This window comes from Danaus plexippus (assembly GCF_018135715.1).
Source record: "Danaus plexippus chromosome 22 unlocalized genomic scaffold, MEX_DaPlex mxdp_33, whole genome shotgun sequence".
Taxonomy (NCBI): Eukaryota; Metazoa; Arthropoda; class Insecta; order Lepidoptera; family Nymphalidae; genus Danaus; species Danaus plexippus.
Window position 1 is genome coordinate 326,155 of NW_026869856.1, and position 18,144 is coordinate 344,298.

The 18,144-nt window shown below is 31.7% G+C and overlaps 1 protein-coding gene and 2 non-coding genes across 5 annotated transcripts in view; 2 read left to right on the forward strand and 1 right to left on the reverse strand.

The window, feature by feature from the left end:
* Nucleotides 1–961: 961 nt before the first annotated feature.
* LOC116773511 (uncharacterized) overlaps nt 962–18,144 on the forward strand; it is a 36,003-nt gene continuing 18,820 nt past the window's right edge. For 2 of the 3 annotated variants that reach the window (XM_032665982.2, XM_061528807.1), the window contains exon 1: nt 964–1,227. The gene's annotated coding sequence lies outside the window, so the exon portion shown is untranslated. Of the gene's footprint in view, nt 1,228–18,144 lie in introns of all 3 variants that reach the window. The other variant, XM_061528808.1, reaches the window with a different exon arrangement.
* Nucleotides 9,371–9,443, forward strand: Trnam-cau (transfer RNA methionine (anticodon CAU)). The gene has a single exon. It is a non-coding gene; the product is annotated as a tRNA-Met (tRNA).
* Trnae-cuc (transfer RNA glutamic acid (anticodon CUC)) lies at nt 15,503–15,574 on the reverse strand. The gene has a single exon. It is a non-coding gene; the product is annotated as a tRNA-Glu (tRNA).

An 18,144-nucleotide genomic window follows, 5' to 3' on the forward strand; every position in this document is an offset into this window, starting at 1 on the left:
TATACTGACGTCACTCTTTTTAAAAAACGGTTTAGACCCTACTCCGACATATATAATCTTTGATTTCGAACTTGTTACACGAAATATTCTATTCCTAATATGACCTATAGATGGCGCTTTGTTTAAATAAATAATTTACTTTCAGATTTCAAACAAGCATATAGTAATAAATAAATTAAATGGAAAATTTACAAAGCATTGTGATAATTTCAGTTGCCATTGAAGATTTATTATCATTTAATAAATTTCTACACATACTTCATTTAATTTTTATCAAAACTTTTAATAGCCGCACTAGGGAAAATCGATCTCATTAATTAGTCCAACTTTTTCTTTAATAATGAATTCTCAATAACACTTACATAAACAGCTCGATGTTTTCGCGAAGGAGTTGCAATAATATTAAACTTTCAAGATTTAAGCAATAAATCGCCAATACAAGCAGTATGTTAATTGCATGTTTCGTATTTCTCGCAACTCGCACAGCAAGTGCACATTAATGTACCATAAAAATAATTATTAATTACGTCACTCTTTCATAAATTGTACTCCGAGTATACCTGTCGAGGCCGACATTTCTTTTAAGGTGATCAACTTAATATCATTGTAGTAAAGCCTCCATAAAGCTTTATTGGATGCAAATAAAGTTCTTTTTCCTCTAATTTTTTTATATCCATTCATGGCATAAATTGTTAAACGAAAACATACTTTACGCTACGCGCTGTGAACTTAAATTGCTTTCGCAACTTAAAACGGTATTGCCGTATTTAATTTATAACTTTACACGTTGGAATAGAGTTCAAAATTAATTGAAATTATCGTTAAGTTATTATAATACGGCAAAATGAAATATACTAGTTTTGTCAGCAATTTAGATCGGAATGTCTAACTGTTTAATTTGTTGGTATAGCAGACAGTCTCCAGAGAATGTAAGATGGCGATTGCTTTAAGGCAGTCTTTGATTTGCTAAGACGCTGTCACTTCGCGTCGCGCATGCGTAGTGAAAAGTATCAGTGTTTTTCCCGCTTTAAAAATACATGACATTAAAGACGTATTTTAAATAAAAAGTGCATAGTTGTTTAGTTACTTTTTATATAATAACTTTAATAGTTGACTGTGGAATTTCTGAAGAAACTGGATTATCTTATTATAATTTAAATGTTTGTATAGGTATATGAGTCTTCTGTTTATGATTACGTGTTTGTGGTCGGTGGAATCCAGTTGGAGGTGAGTTTAGAGTTTAGAGACGCTACTTTTCGTTTTAATATAAAATGATTGCATAAATATATTATATTGTACTACTTAGCATACGAAATAGTCATATATTCTATTTAATTATTTACTATGTCGTAGATTTTTTCCTGTTTATCTCAATGATATATGTGAATTTAATTATTCAATTATATACTATGTTCGCAACAAGGAATTGTGCAAATGGAAATTATTTACATTCCATGTCTTAGATACTGATGCTGAGTTACTTTCCAATCAAATAGGTCCGAAGCGAAGGTCGAATCCATGCTTTACTATTTACATTTAACCAACGACGCTTTTAAGTTATTAAACTTGCAACCATTACGATACATATATATTGAGAAAATCGAAGATCAAAAAGAAGATCAGATAATCTCAAACAGAACTGGTGAAAGATGATTGTTTACCTGTAATAAAAATTATAAAAATTTACAAAATACTGTGAATTATTTTATAGTTTTCTAAGTGTAATTTGGTTAATTTTCTCAAATTCCCAGTTTTGATCTATAATAATATTATTCATTGCGTAAAATCATCGTCCCGCGTTTAAGTCTAGTCGACAGTGTTGAGGCAACATTAGATAATGTAATAAAACAGTCAAACAATACTCACAACTTGCTTTCTTTCTGCTTTCGAGTTTCAATAACTTTCTACAACGTAATATGTAAATTGACAGTTTTGAGTCGGCCGCGGCCAGAACAATTATTACGTATTGAAATATTAGTTAAATAAAAATATATTATTACAAGAAAGTGGTACGTTTTTATTGTTTATGCTTTCTTATGTGTTTTCTTTTTCCATATAAATGATCTATCACTTGATTTGACGCGTACACCATAATATGTAGTAGTTTTATAGCAATAATGTCATATTATGTGATGTTATGGTAGCTTCCATTAATATACATCGGTAATATAAAATGGACAGTTAATTTTATACGTTTTAAATAAAAGTAACTTTTTCTGATGTACGTATTACATATATATGTAGTTTTTACCGTTTTTTTCCCCTCATTATTCCTTGTATCATATTCATAATTAACACGGAGCGTATTTATGAATGAAACTATTATATATAAAAAATAAATAAAATGTTGTAATAATTACAGGTTTATTCATGTTTAGGTACAACCTTTGTTTTTTTCCGCCCTTGTCATATATTTTTGGCTCCCGAGTTATAAAATTGACAATGACGTCTGTACATCTGTGGCATCGTAGCTCTAGAATGGAATGATCGTTTTCGATGCGGTTTTTTTCATTTGAAAGCCGGTTTCCTCGCAGAGGCTCCTAGCTTTCTTTGATAAATATCTCTCCAGCAGTGCAAAAGCACCAGGTCTTTTACAAGATGATATGAGTCATATCTGGCCTTTCTCAGTGTGTCAGTAACATCGTTAGATGACAATTAATGCTTTTTGGTTTCATAAAATGCTACTTTTTTGTTTATAATATGAGTCTGATATAATGGTTATTTCATAATATAACCCCACCCGTACATTTCTTTAGTCTAGTAAAGTTCAATTGTAATTGACTGAGAAGTTCTGAAACCGATGCAAAAGCTAGGTAGGGTTTGGATACCATTGTATGTGTGTATATTTTTTGTTCCCTTACAATGTGTGTATCAGCAGTACCAGGAGTTCACGAGGCATAGAGAGTTACACGGAAATGAAAAGAGATCGACTGATATCATGCGTGCGAGAGTTTCATAACACAATATTATACTCGACATGTGTGCGTGCGTGTCTGTGTGTGTGTTTACGTATGTGTATGGAAAATACTAATTGTTGATATATCTTATTAAGATTACTCTAAGTATGGAAGCGACGATTAGAATGAGATACGGTTCTAATAACTTGCCTAGCTTATTATATACATATGTAAGACGGTCAACTTCAGACGTCAGTCTTACAACCTATATACTTAATTACAACTGAATATTACTTGACTGTCATTCCACCCCTTGATTGGTGGAAATGAAGTCGTTGGTGTTGGACTTACTATCTCAATAACAGCCTATTCACCCTTTTCTTGAACACAAGACAATCAACGACGGAACAGGTCGGAGATGCTCAAAGTTCTGGGCTACTTCCTCTTGTAGGAAACCTCCAGCAACATTACAACCAGTCTACATCATTTAGCAACGTAGAGAGAGTTCTGTTTTCATGAACATACTTTCGTTTATACGACCAAATGCGAATATTTATGAACAGAATACTATTAACGTCCCGTGTGTAGTGTAACGATGTTAGCTTCTTAGTTGTGTTAAAGAAACTATACCATACAACGACCTGGGGAGATACAAAAGATGTTTTTGTTAAATATATAATATATCAATAGTATTTCGTCTTCATAGTTTTTACTTTCTTACCCTCAAGTCACAATAGTTTCCGACAAAATTGTACATTATATCTTTATCATATACGGTACTCACACCCGTCAGATAAAACACTTCATACAGACAGCAAAATAATATACGTAGTATTATTATATGTACCATTGAATAGATGAAATCATTTCAATTAAGTTTATGCTGACGGTATTTTATATTTCTGACAACTCTGTACAATAGATATAATTATCTTGATGAAGTATCGACATCGACTTAGAATAAGCTGTCTGAGCTTAGCTGCATACTACACTTTGTTTTTACCTGTTTTTGTTGGAAATATTAATAAAATTAAATATTTTATTCAAACCCACACAAACAATGTATTTAAGTTTATTTTTCATATATAGGGTTTTCCATTAAGGGCGCTTGATCTTTCTTTTCTTCCATCGTAGCGTGTGCTGTGTGGCACGTAGCGCCGTCCTGTTGAAACCACATGTTGTCCAGATCCATATTCTCGATTTCAGGCCAAAAGAAGTTGGTTATCATCGACCGGTATCGCTCACCATTGACGGTGACGGCCACACCATTATCGTTTTCGAAAAAATACGGACCAATCACGCCTCCGGCCCAAAATCCGCACCAAACAGTCACTTTCTGCGGGTGCATTGCCACTCGGTGAACCTCGTGTGGATTGGTCTCGTCCCAAATACGGCAATTTTGCTTGTTGACATAGCCATTCATCCAAAAATGCTCCTCGTCGCTGAAGATGATTTTTTTGCCAAAATCGGCGTCAACTTCCAACTGCTCTAATGCCCAGTCAGCGAACACACGGCGCTGTCTATGGTCATTAACCTTGAGCTCTTGGGTCAGCTGGATCTTGTACGGGTGCAGGCTCAAGTCACAACGCAAAATTCGCCAAGTTGTCCTCTGCGAAAGGCCGAGTACCTGTGCGCGACGCGGAATTGACTGCCGCGGGTTTTCGAGGACACTGTCGCGCACAGCGGCGATATTCTCGGCAGATCTCGCGTTACGTTGACGCACGGGAACCGGCTGATTGTTAACTGACCCGGTTGACTCGAATTTGTCCACCAATCGACGGATAGTCGACTCGGCAGGACGATCATCGCGACCGTAAAACGGGCGAAGTGCGCGGAACGTTGCTCGAACTGAAGACCCATTTTCATAAAACAATTTTATGATTTGCACGTGCTGCTCGACACTGTAACCTGCCATGGTGGTTTGGGAGGACGGAATGAATATAACACACTGCATTTGACAGCTGTCACTCAAACAACATGGCCGCAATCAGCTGTCAAAGTTCAAGCGTCCCTATTGGAAAACCCTATATATATCTACAATGCGAACCCCATTCCATTCATTCGTTGCAAGGCCGAAGAAAATTTAATTAAAAACTAATTATCATTAAAGGTCAACACTTTCTTAAATAGCAATAATTACTTTATACTCTTATTCATTAATATCATAATTCAAACAAATATAAATGTACGTAAATACATTTCGATACAAAAATACCTAATATTACATATATATAATTTCAAGGTGATGACTAACTTAGACCAGAATAATATGTAATTAATATTAAAGAAAATCAAATCTTTTAATTAATTATGAAATTAGATATTTGGCAATTTAAATTGCATGATGATTTCTCAATTTAATATGAAAATTATATATTATATATACACCAGTGGCCAGTGTATAACATAATGTATAATGTAAATAATATTATTAGCGGTAGTGCTTTTCCCTCTACAAACAAAACCTCAGGCCAGTCGGACGGGTTCGTTTTTTTAGGCAACTGTAAAACAACATTCTACGATTACGACATTATTATGTGAATGGAAATATTTAACTTAGATAAATATTAATATAAATATAGAACGAATGTAATTAAAAAATATGATTATATATTAAAGTTATAGTCTTTATGTACACCAATCATATGTGAATAAATGAATGTATTTAACATACATCAATGTACGGATACTGTGACATTGGAGTACCTTATTAATAAAAAAGCTCAACTGCTACTTATCACTTTACTTCATCACAGCCGTTTGTCACACAGACATAACGTATGTTATTCTTATATATGTACAGTATTCAGTCTTACTTCATAACGCGCTCCATTTATTTTCTAAGTTGCTGGCAAAATGTGTAGCATACTGGTTTTTGCCAACGACTTTGCTTCGGAGAAATGTATAAAGTGTTTTAAATCATAGAAACGGCTATAAACTATAAGCGAATTCATATACATTACTATTACGCATTGATACCGTAAGACACAAAGAGAATTCTGTCTTAAATTTTAAGCTATGTCTCATTCCGATGCCTGAACTATATTACTATTAAGTTTCATCAAAATTCGTCTATCCCGTTTTGCGTATATGAGCGACAAACATAAGACCTACTTACATAACATCGGCTACATAATACATAATATTTTAATGATAACTTTATTTGTACATAACTTTTATACTATAAGCACCATGTTTATTAATTTAACCGACTGTACAGATGAAGTTTCCGCGCCTAGTATTTTGTTACGATAACTCTTTTGCCCGTCCTGTATGTTAGTGTAGAATGAGCTTCATATTTATTACCTGTGACTATGTAGACCTGGTTTTTAATATTGACATATGATTTTGGAAAATCTCTATTTATTTTATAAAATACTTAAAAAATTAACAAAATCTTAATAGATTTTGATATTTTTTTTCTATATCCAGAAAGCATTGAATATTTATTATTTAAGGTAGTTCATGTTTTTTCAGGTTCATGTCGTTCAGGACATTAATCTCATTAATGTAGTGTAGGAGCTTATTAGGTACCTACTTCAAGTTTTGGCATCGTCATACTACGTACGAAGCGTTTCCCGTTAGTTATTAAATAAGTACAAAAGCTCATGAATTAAGACGCTTAAATTATAAAACGGACAATTCGCCTTCAAAAAACACAATGTTTTCCCGTTTTCATATCCCTTTTTGACCTTTCTCTAAAATCCTATAATTTCCTTTTTTTTTTTTACAACCAGACAAACATTACAATCAGTATAGTAGCGTGTAATTAATGCCATATAATATTATTTAATTTATAAAACTATTACTAGCTCCGGTAAACCACAATTGACCGCGACATTGCGCACTATAGAATTACATATTATTGTATACGTACATACACACGCACATATATATATATATATATATATATATATATATATATATATATATATAAAGTTGTTGGTATTTATGTAAGAATATAGGACTTCCATTAAAATTACATTCTTCCGATAAAGTAAGAGTAAGAAATTTCTAGTCTAATAATAATTAAATATATAAAAGCATGAATAACTCACTATACAATATATATTACTTCATATTTATATTAAGAAATAACATTTACAGAATCAGTGAATATCATTGTATAAAATAATTTGATTAATTGTTTGTTTATAACATATTAAATAAATGCTTTATGGATATAATTTATCACGGACGAAGTCGCCGGGCAGGTGTAGTGTTGTGTCAGTGGGTAATGTATTTTATGCATGACAATTGCATAGTATTTCTATAAATTATTAATTTCAGTCGAATCAAGGTCATTCAGATGTAAATAAATTGATATCGGCGGAACAAAAAACATTGCAATCACAAAGTTAATACGTTATTTGAATTTTCTGCGTTATAAACCGAGTTGGTACCTTTAGTACGAGCTAACAGTCAAGCTACATACCTAAAGTTTCAAGGTTTTCTGTTGATAGATCTTCGTATTTATCGGTGTCAAGTTGAATCCCAATTGGTAGAGTAAACGGTTTGTTTAACGTAGTCACATACAGTAAATACGTAGGTACTATAGGTGTTTTATACTTTTGTATATATGTTCATATTAAGTCTATTTAAATGGCTTCAGAGGTCAATTTTAAGATACACAATCTAAACAACACCATTGCAAGTAATTGTTGCGTTTGCTTTTTAAAAACAAAAAAGTACATAGTAATTAATTTATGTAAAGCAAGCGAAGTCATGTGCTGTGGCCTATGCATGTGAAAACGTGTATGTCTGTGGCATGCATACATAACATAAACCAAACGTCCTTATGTAAGTAGAACGAGCGAGACATTCAATGACATACAGAACGACAAATTCACTATTCACATAAAAATGGCGAGTTCCGGACGCTGAATAATATTATTTTGTAGGGAATTGATATTTATATGTGCAACCTTACTAAGCGTTCTCATTTTCAAACATAATACAGTTAGTATGTAGTTCTTCATTAATAAATCTTCGCTTACAAACTTGTGGTAAACATACTGGTCACTGAAATAGACTGTCGAGGAGTAAAACTCAACAATTCAGACCACTATCAATATTACAAACTAATGGAATGGCTTTGGCCGGACTAAATTACATAGTTTTTGCTGGATTGATCAACACAAACAAACATACACTATATATTCATTAACAAGAAATGTATCTATCTCATAAGTAGGTTAATCACAGGACGAACAGTGGTTTTATCCGTCCTGTTGCCGCGGTGACTTCCTCCGTCATGTAACATTACTCAACCCACCACGTCAACTTGTCGTGGCATGGTGGACGTACCAAACGAGTTTTTTATGGCGTGCTTGCCTCACGGTGCCTCCCAGTCATGGGGTCATCACACTTAACCCCAAATTGTATATATCTACATTTGTTAACATTAATAAATATTTGACAGTTAACAAAAAAAGATTTCCATATATATATAATATTATATACATACATATGTGGATATATATAGTAATTGTGCGGTTCTACGATGGATTCCCATTGAATATTAAACTGTCTTTAGTGAAATCGTCCCATAAGTAACATGTATTCACTAGGCCTCCGCCCCGACCTTGTCCGAGTTTACAACACATCAACACTTCAACACTTCAAGGAATACTTTATTTCATTTAAAAATTCGTATCGAAATGTCAAGAAACTTGCTCAGTTAATTATTACGTTATTTGTTAAGATTCTCTTTACGTTCTAAAGATAAAATAACACTAAAAAAAACTCGTTGAGTTAATTGAATAACTTTATATGTTGAAAGGTTATAGTAATGTCTCTAATGTGCTGGAATGCGACTTACCTTTGAGAAGGTTTTACTGTTTTGAGATAATTTATATCCTATAGCCAACTGTTTATTACACCAAAATGGCGGACTTGGAAGGATTCTTACATCTTATGCTCGTAATTCCTGTTGATGTCTATTTTGACTTGTAGTTAACGTATAACTTAAATTCTTTAAAGTTCTAAAACTATCTGAACGGTAAACATGTATTTTCATGGTTGATCGAAACACCGACAGTTTGAAGTTCTTCGTTCATATGCCTAAGCCGTTGCTATAAACAATGAAGATTTACTCGTTAGGAGATAACGAATAACAAACGGACTAACTAAAAAATAAAATTCATGTCCCTCGTAATACATGTATACAATCTGTATAAATATTTGCTTATGTATTAAATTGTGTAGCTGGAAAAATTATACATACTTTTTCTGTGTTCCCTTTTAATACTTTTCCATAGCCCTATTATCGATAGCAAACTATACTAACTCACTAACTCTGTAACCGTCTGTATGTCAGTAGACTCAACAATGCTGAACTAAGTGGTATAATTAGGAGAAAGTCTTTCATTGCGTTGAAAGTGAAATGAGGATACTGTATAGTATTGTGTTATTTTAATACGAGAGTGTTAGAAGCTTTGAACCTATTTTATTTTCAATCCTGGCTTAGTATAGCCTCGGTAGCGCAGTAGGCAGCGCGTAAGTCTCATAATCTTAAGGTCGTGAGTTCGATCCTCACCCGGGGCATATGTTTTTGCCTTTTTTAATTTATTTTTATATATTCCCAACACATAATATATCAATGTCAGTCGCCAGCCACTTGTGTTTGTCGCAATCCAGTTACGACACTATTCTAATTCTCAAACAATAGCCACCAGTCGGCCCACATTCTGCGTTAAGTTAGATCAAGATTATCAACTTGTTGTTTCAGACGGCATTGTTGTTACTGCAAGTACATAAACATGTCTAATTGATGTTATTATATAACGTTTTCATTCCGCTCTGTCCGACTGCGGCTTACATCAAAGGTTAGGTTTTACTCTGCGTATTAAAGAAAATTTTCAATTGTTTTTTTTCTACCATTTTTTGGGCTTCTTTTAGAACGAACTCTTAATCCAATTATATTATAATAAGTCTTTTAAAGCTGTATTTTTATTTGAACATAAATTGTAGGTGTGTAAATATTATCAATAGGCCATCTTTGTTTTGGCGAATGTTATTCTGACTATTTTGTAACATCATAAAACAACAGGATAATCAACTTTACCACCTTAGCATAAGGTCGCCGACTGTTGTTTAAGATTGCCAAAAGTATTTCAAAGCAATTAAAGATAAATACTCAATTATAGCCATTAATTACATACGAGTAAGGTTGAAATTACTTTCGTTAATCGTGTTCGCGGTCGCTCCTAAGGTCTCCGCGTATGAGAATATATTGCCTCATTGTATGTGAATTCATTTGTACACGCAATTTATATAGAATATATTAAATATTTACCGACTTATTAAATAAATACATTATTATATTCAATATTTCCGTTATGTTTTTATAGGAATATAATTTAAATGGTAGTATTGAGAGCTGTTAGTGTTGATGCAGTTGGTAGGTAGGTTGGCTGGTAGCTATTGACTGTCAGGAGCACGATGGATGATGGAAATCTCTGCCACAAGATCTGAGACCCTTAGAATAGATTATCTTTGAAGGCATTCTAGGCGTTCGGAGGGAACAACTAAGACAGTCAGACATAATAAATACAGATTAAATTAGAATAATGTTTGGTGAACAAATCATCCTTCAAGTATATTTTCAGCTAAGGTAATGTTGAGCTGTATTATTAATTTAAAACTTAAATCATTGAAACATAGCTCCAGTGTGGACACGATATCTTAGTTAGCAAAGCGTTTGAATCGTAGTATTACGGATGCTGCGTGGTCGAATCCCGCTCATGTCGATCAGTCTTTTCTTAATATATTATTTTATTTTAATAATGTAAATTTAACTAACATGTAACTAATGAATTTTTAACACGTCATACATTAAGACTAAACAAATATATATTTGTAAACCCAATAACCTGTTTTATACAAAACTTCCACTGACTCACATAAACTAACATTGGTTTATCAACACTGTGAGTTTTAACGTATGAAGCGCACACGTCCATACTATCAGTTTGCAGTCCCATCAGGCATCATGTACATTCTAACATTATCACATCGTGGTGTTTAAGCAAACGCAATCACTATCATCTAATTACGTGACATTTTTGTTAAATCAATCACAGTGGGAATGTGGCATGAGATCTGAAGAATTTCCGTCACCTTGACATGCTTGGCGTGATATTTTTTATCGAGAATTTACTTAATACTTGATTTTCATCAGATAAAATTAAGGTTTAATTGGATGTACACCAGTATATAACTATATGAAGCGAACATATCTACATATTCTTATATTTCCATCGGCAGATAATTGTATGTGTGTAATGATATTTATTTAATTGAAATTATTATAATAAAATAAGATTTGTTTCTGAGATGATTCTCTTTGATTACGTCATATAGACGCACAGGTTGTATGCACTTAATACACTCGTTTTTTCAGTCGGTTAAAAGCTAATATGAATGTACGTAACACAATTGATCTGTTGACTCACGCGACCTTGAGTTTTGTTTACCGTGTATCTCGCGGCCGCATACCTAGTGCCTACATAAGTTCCGTTTTGAATTGCTCTAAAGTAAATATAGCTGTATATAATAAGATTGAAAACCATATATTTAATCGATCAGAGAGGTTCTGTAATTATTTTGTAACATGCACACATACATCCGAAGTTTCTTAAAATAATTTTATATAAGCAAAAAATCGTTTACTCTAGCGGATGTTAACAAAAAATAAACTTATTCAATATAATAATTCTTATATATGATGCTGTATATATAAATTATAATATTGCTAGGTGCTAGGTAGACTGCGTCAGGTGATATGCGTTTTATACAAGGTTTCATCAGTCTAAGTGTGCATCAGTTTACTAAACAAAATCCGTTTAAAACGCGTCATTAATGAATTCCCTTCATGCTCTGCAGTATATAGTGTAATGATCAGGAGCAGTAGTAGTGCGCTGTGAAGCCCTCGCCTGTGCGGTTGTGTAATACATGGCATAAAGTTTTCTCTATATAAAGGCACTTAATTACATACAAATCCTGTTTCCGCCAGGTTTGGTTTCAGTCCACATTAGTCACAGTAACTTTATAGTACTTAAATGTAAATCACAGCTCGCTCCAATATCTAAGTCTTATTACAATCTAAGATAATACGAGTGCTTTTTATTTTGTACCCTTAATACGAGTCTTCATCGTCTACGTTCACACTGGCAGTTTCAAAGTATTCCTTTCATTTACCATTAAACATATCGCATATAAGGGTATACGTGTTATTTACTGTCACTTTTGCAGTATCAGCGTTGAAATATTAATGAAAAACATTACACTGTCGCTATGTTGTTTGATCGAAAACTTGTGGTAAGAGTAAATAAAATGGCCACAAGGGAATAATAACTTATTATTTTAGTTGTTATAACTGCTAGTGTTTCTTAAATCTAGTACTAAATAACATATAAAAATACAAATATTCTAAAAATTTTCAAATAAATAGTGTTTATTATAAACAAATTCAAAAATATTATAAAATATATGTATATATACGAAATGATTTTTCTTAGTGATTGTTATTCGATGAAAATCTTAAAAGGATATAACTATCTGAGATCATTTTATCAAACAATACTGTTCCCTGTAACATTGATCGTATCGACCATTGTTCAAGGCACTTAATTATACTATACTATATTTTAGCCCTGACTTAGGATTGCATAATGTATTTTAGACGGAAAGTTCTCCTCTTTATCAATAAATGCATCAAAAAATTTTAACAAACACACATACAGACAAACTATAATATTTGTATAAAACATTAATATTGTAAAATATGGAAACCAACATGCAGCGACATCTACAGGGGTGTCAAGTGAGTTCATTAGCGATACAACTATTATGATCCCGGGAACTATACGGATTCCGGGATAAATTATAACCTCGTTATTATTCTCACATCCAAGCTACATTACTGTGTCAGTATGATCCGAATATAGTTTCTCGTTAAATAGCTGCAAACATCGATACATCTAAACAAGTGTTTGCATTTATAATACAATTAATAATACCTACCAGTTAAAGCCTCAATATTCAATATTTAAACATAACATTATAATAAGGAATTCTATAAAAATGTTCGTTTAATCATTTTAAAAGCACTTCCGTTTGCACTTTTTGAATTCTAAACAAAACCGTACGTGATACCTCGCGGCTTTCAAATCTATCGATGTAAATGTTGATTGTTTATTTAGAATAACGCCATCTGTACACACAAAAAGTAATCAATTTATTGATCGTGAAAGCGTAAAAGTGTGTACTGATTGATATTAAGTTTTGTAATAAAACAGTTGATTTCTCGGAGGAAAATGCAAGCAATTTTGTTTCTCCCGATCGAAATTGGGTAATAGGTTATTAAAGGTTTGAATAGTTCTATGTCAGTAAGTATAGATCCTGGATGAAGTGCCAGTATAACGTTATTTTTATTGCAAATAATGATGTAAACGAGAGAAAGTCTCCTCAAACGAGTCGCATTCCGAAGAATCCGAGTTATATGAGTGATGGCCCGCGGATTATGTAATGCATAGTTTACCTAAAAAAATATGAAATTATTTTCCACTCATTCTAATTTACACTTCGTTAACTCAGACTTAAAAAGTTTAACTATATTTAAAGTTAAATTTGTATTTGAACATTCCTATAATGAATTGTTTGTCAAACTGTTCTCGTTTTCGATCTGTTCATCGTCATATATATTCTAAAAACTGTTTGAAACTTATTGTATTCAATTTTATTTGAAATTACCGTAGCGATATCTGAGTGATATGTGATTTGATGAAGCTAGCCTTAAATAATTCGTTAAACATTATAAACATGAGTAGTCATTATAACTATGATATATTTGAGAATCTTGAAAAATTAACAAAATTATATAATATTTTTCATACTTCCAACTGTTAGACATGATTTATAGTTTATATTACACATGTATGTATGTATGTATTTCCTAACGTATTAACTAACTAGGCCACTGTTTTTCTCTCCAACGACATACCAACATACATTTAAGGGCGTATCCAAATGAAAGTAGCAAAATAAATTGCAACTTATAAAATGTTATACCGGTTACAAACTTAATATTCCTTATAGAAATAATTTATAATAAATATATTTTATACGATTCTTGATAACGAATTGCAGTAATTTATCGATTTGTACATCACTATTGTAACCGTAAAAAAATATATTAAACGTTATAATCACTACAAAACCGATCGAGCGTAATATTCTGTTAACATTTTTAATTTAACGATTACAATAGAAGATTATTTATTTTAGATTTTAATTGAAGATCGTTAGTCACTAACAATCTTCATATATATATAGCAAAGCTCTTAATTTCATGATTATCTCCCTGCCATAATAAAACTAAAATGTTCACATTAAACAAACCTTGACTAACGTTCTGTTTTATATAAATAAAAATAATTTAATACGTATGTGATATAAATGGCATTATAATCTATAGATATGATCTTAGTCATCTTCATCTATAGAAGACAAACATTTAACATTACGAAAGTAAAACAGAATCTTACAAAATTTGTTTTGTAATCAAATCTAATTTAGTAACAGGCATGTCTCATCGATTAATTTCTAATCATCCAGCTCGATATTAATTGTACAGGGCTATATATATATATATATATATATATATGTGTGTGTATGTACTGAGCTTTGTCGTTCAATGAGTATGGTTGTCTGTATGCGATCGTAAACGTGATATTTCAATGTTTCCAGCCTTTTAATACAGAGTAGACACGCATTCATTTCTATATTCAGACAATATATGTATATATTATTTAGTTTTGGTACAATGATATTAAATAGTTATATTTTCTGTTCATTAAATAAAAATATTATATGTTGTATGTAATGTAAGTATAATTTTTATCTCCACCTGAACTAATACTATCAAATTAAACGTTTCGTTCCGACTTTCGCTAACCTCAATAGTAGTAATAATTCACGCATATTTTTTTTTATATTTCATCGACAATCACGGTGATGTATGGGAGAAAATGATTTTACGTTTCACGTAATTTAACGTGTTTATTTTCTGCGTGTAAAGGAACGCTGTAATATTTTTTTACAAGTGCTTCGAGTGACAATAAATTTAGGAATGGAAAAAAATGATAAATTACTTATATATAAATATAATTTATTATATCAATGTTAGGATTATTAAAAAATGGAAGAGTTACTAACAATACCATCTCAGAGCATTATGGAGAAGGCTCGCTGCTCCCAGATGTGTTCCCGATAACTGTAATCATCACCGCTATTCACTAACAGATGGCGTTAGGTAATACACCGCGCAACACTTCCTTCAACAGATTATCAACACGCAATTATCATGGTATGACGTTTTCTGTGGGAATTTAAAGATATAAAAATGAGAATCTTTTTAGAAATAATTTTTTGTATGTTATGAAACCTTTAATGAAATTCATATTTTTATTAGAGTTTTGTTTCTTTTGATAAACAATGAAACATATATTGAGAATATTAAATTTTAGAAAAATAAAGTACTGTTCAAAGGAATACAAGCACAGTTAATAATAATATAATTACCACTTAAAGCAAAAAGACAATTCCGATACCGGGAATCGAACCCGAGCCTCCTGGGTGAGAGCCAGGTATCCTAGCCACTAGACCATATCGGATATATAATATTGTAGAAATAAATAAATGGCACTAGTAACAAATTTCAATTATTTTAATTTTAAAAAATTATATTAATTTCAATTTTAATAGTTGTCTTGTCATTTTTATATGTATGTAAAGAGTCCTGATGGAAAAATATACATTATATATACTGAGAAACTAGTTCCTTAATAATGAGATCCAAGACTTTCGCGAGTATACATTTAAATGAGAGTAATATTTTGATTACTATGCGTATTTTATTATTTTAAAAAACTACAGACGACATCTCTGTCCGTGATCACCGTTGCTGCAACGTAACCGAATCGTAACGTCGGTGTATGTAGTTTTAAAAAATAATAAAATATACGTATAATAAGAAAATATTAGTTTAATTCAATTATTTCTTCCTCATACATTTAGTTTATAAAAAATACTATATAAACTAAGAACTAACGAAAAAAAAAGTCTGAAAAATAATATGCTATGTATTTTTACGTTATGTTATGTAACCTATACTTAGCTTTATACTTACTATTTCTTAAGTATACTGTAAGGTTCTTTTGTAAACCCTGTGTGGTTTGTTTAAATTCAATGCAAAGCAGCCATCAAATACAAATAAGTACTGTTATTATTTACTTATTATAAACATATTTTCTTATTGAATTATGATATAAATGTATTATAATAACACTAGCTGTTTTCCGTGGCTATGTTCGTAACTTAACACCTTTAAACGATATTCGTTATCATCTTTATTAGAAGTCATTTGATTTTTCGAAGACCACGACATCAGACCCTCGATGCTGATGGAAGTGCTTAAGCACTAAGCTCTTACTATTTAAATAATATTTTGAAAATCCTCGTTAAATTTAAGGAGTAATAGCGTAAAAAGTGTACTCGAATTGAGTACATAGTTCCTTTTTTAAATTAGTAAGATAACATTGCCTACTTGCTACTGAAATTCTCATTAAAATAGGTCCAGCTATTATTTATTACTAATAAGCAGATGTTCTTATTACTTTTTTTTTGTGATACATACTCGTAACATTAATACGTTGATTTAAACGAACTTACTCATCGATCTGCGTGCACACGTCCAAAGTTATAGTATTCATCGGTCGAGGGCATTGAGCCTTCACATGGTTAGTACAGAAAGATAAAACAATCCGGGAAACGGCCATTGTATTGTCTGTATGGGAGTTTAGTAATAACCTTGCTCCGATTGTCTCTGTAATAGTCTTTTTATTCACTTTATGTAATTCCATAGACTTTCCACGTCTCTGTTCCCATTGTTATTTCCATAGTATAGAAAACATTTTATTTCATTACCATTTATACATATCTGTTAGAATTTTCTCAACTTCCTTCTGATGTTGTGTTGCTGAATGTATGTAAGATTATTTTTTTAAATTGCTTGTGTGTCTGTTTGTTCCTTCTAACCTCTAAAACGGCTGGACTGGCCTTAAAGAGAACGTCAGACGCAAATGGCAAATAACATAAGGAGTAACTTAGGCTTCCTTATAACTTACTTCAAGAAGGGGCAGTTCTTAATTCGTCTAAATGTTTGATACGGTATTAATTATCTAAGTAAAGGCCAAATTGGATTTCTTTTAACCAAAAGGGCTTCGTCCTGCTCAATGCTCATTATCATCAAATCAGGATCTGATGAAGGGATTTTCGAAAAATGCTATGAAACCTCATCAAGCTAACGTGTCTCAGGGTTTTTCATGAGCGCGAAGCCGCAGGCAACATGTAGTGGTTTTATATCATATGATAAGTGGTTTCAGTATAAAGAGTTACAAACCTTATGGCCCGAATGAGATACCAATATTTAGTATCTAATGGGAATTGAAGAAAAAACGAGTGAGAAATGTTTTTTTCCAAACTAACAATAATATCATCATACAGGCTGTATAAGTGTAGCTGATAAACAATCACGTTTATTTCACTCAACCGACATACACATTTTCATAACTCTAAACTGTTACTCAAATATATTTCACTTAAACCATTCAAAGTTTCAAATGTCGTAACCGAAGATGTCGCACGGGTGATAAAATACGTTGAATATTGAGTTTCTATTTGTTGGTATGCTGTTTCATCATAAGCTCTTAAACGTTTCACTTATAGTTAAATAAACTACTATTTAATTATATAAAAAAATTTCTTCCCTTAATCAAATTATGAAATTATTTATCAAATTAATAACATATTTAAGATATATTGTTTTTTGCATTACCATATTACGTCGCACTCAGAACATTTACAATCATCTATGATTTTAACACTCATACTAATGTCGTGATTACTTACAAATAATAATAATTAAAGCCTTAGTACGAGAATTACTCATATTGTTCAATATCCTTACCACGATTTTGCTTAACACGGATAATTTTTGGTATTTCATTTATATAGAAACTATAACATGCGATTTATGAATAGAAAACTGAATACTATCAGTATTGAGTATAAGCATACAGGAATCTAAGTCACTTTACTAGTGATATATTCTTAAAAAAGATTTAAATAAATATAATATGAGAGACGAAACCTCTAAGCATTCTATGGATTCACCGTGCGGGTG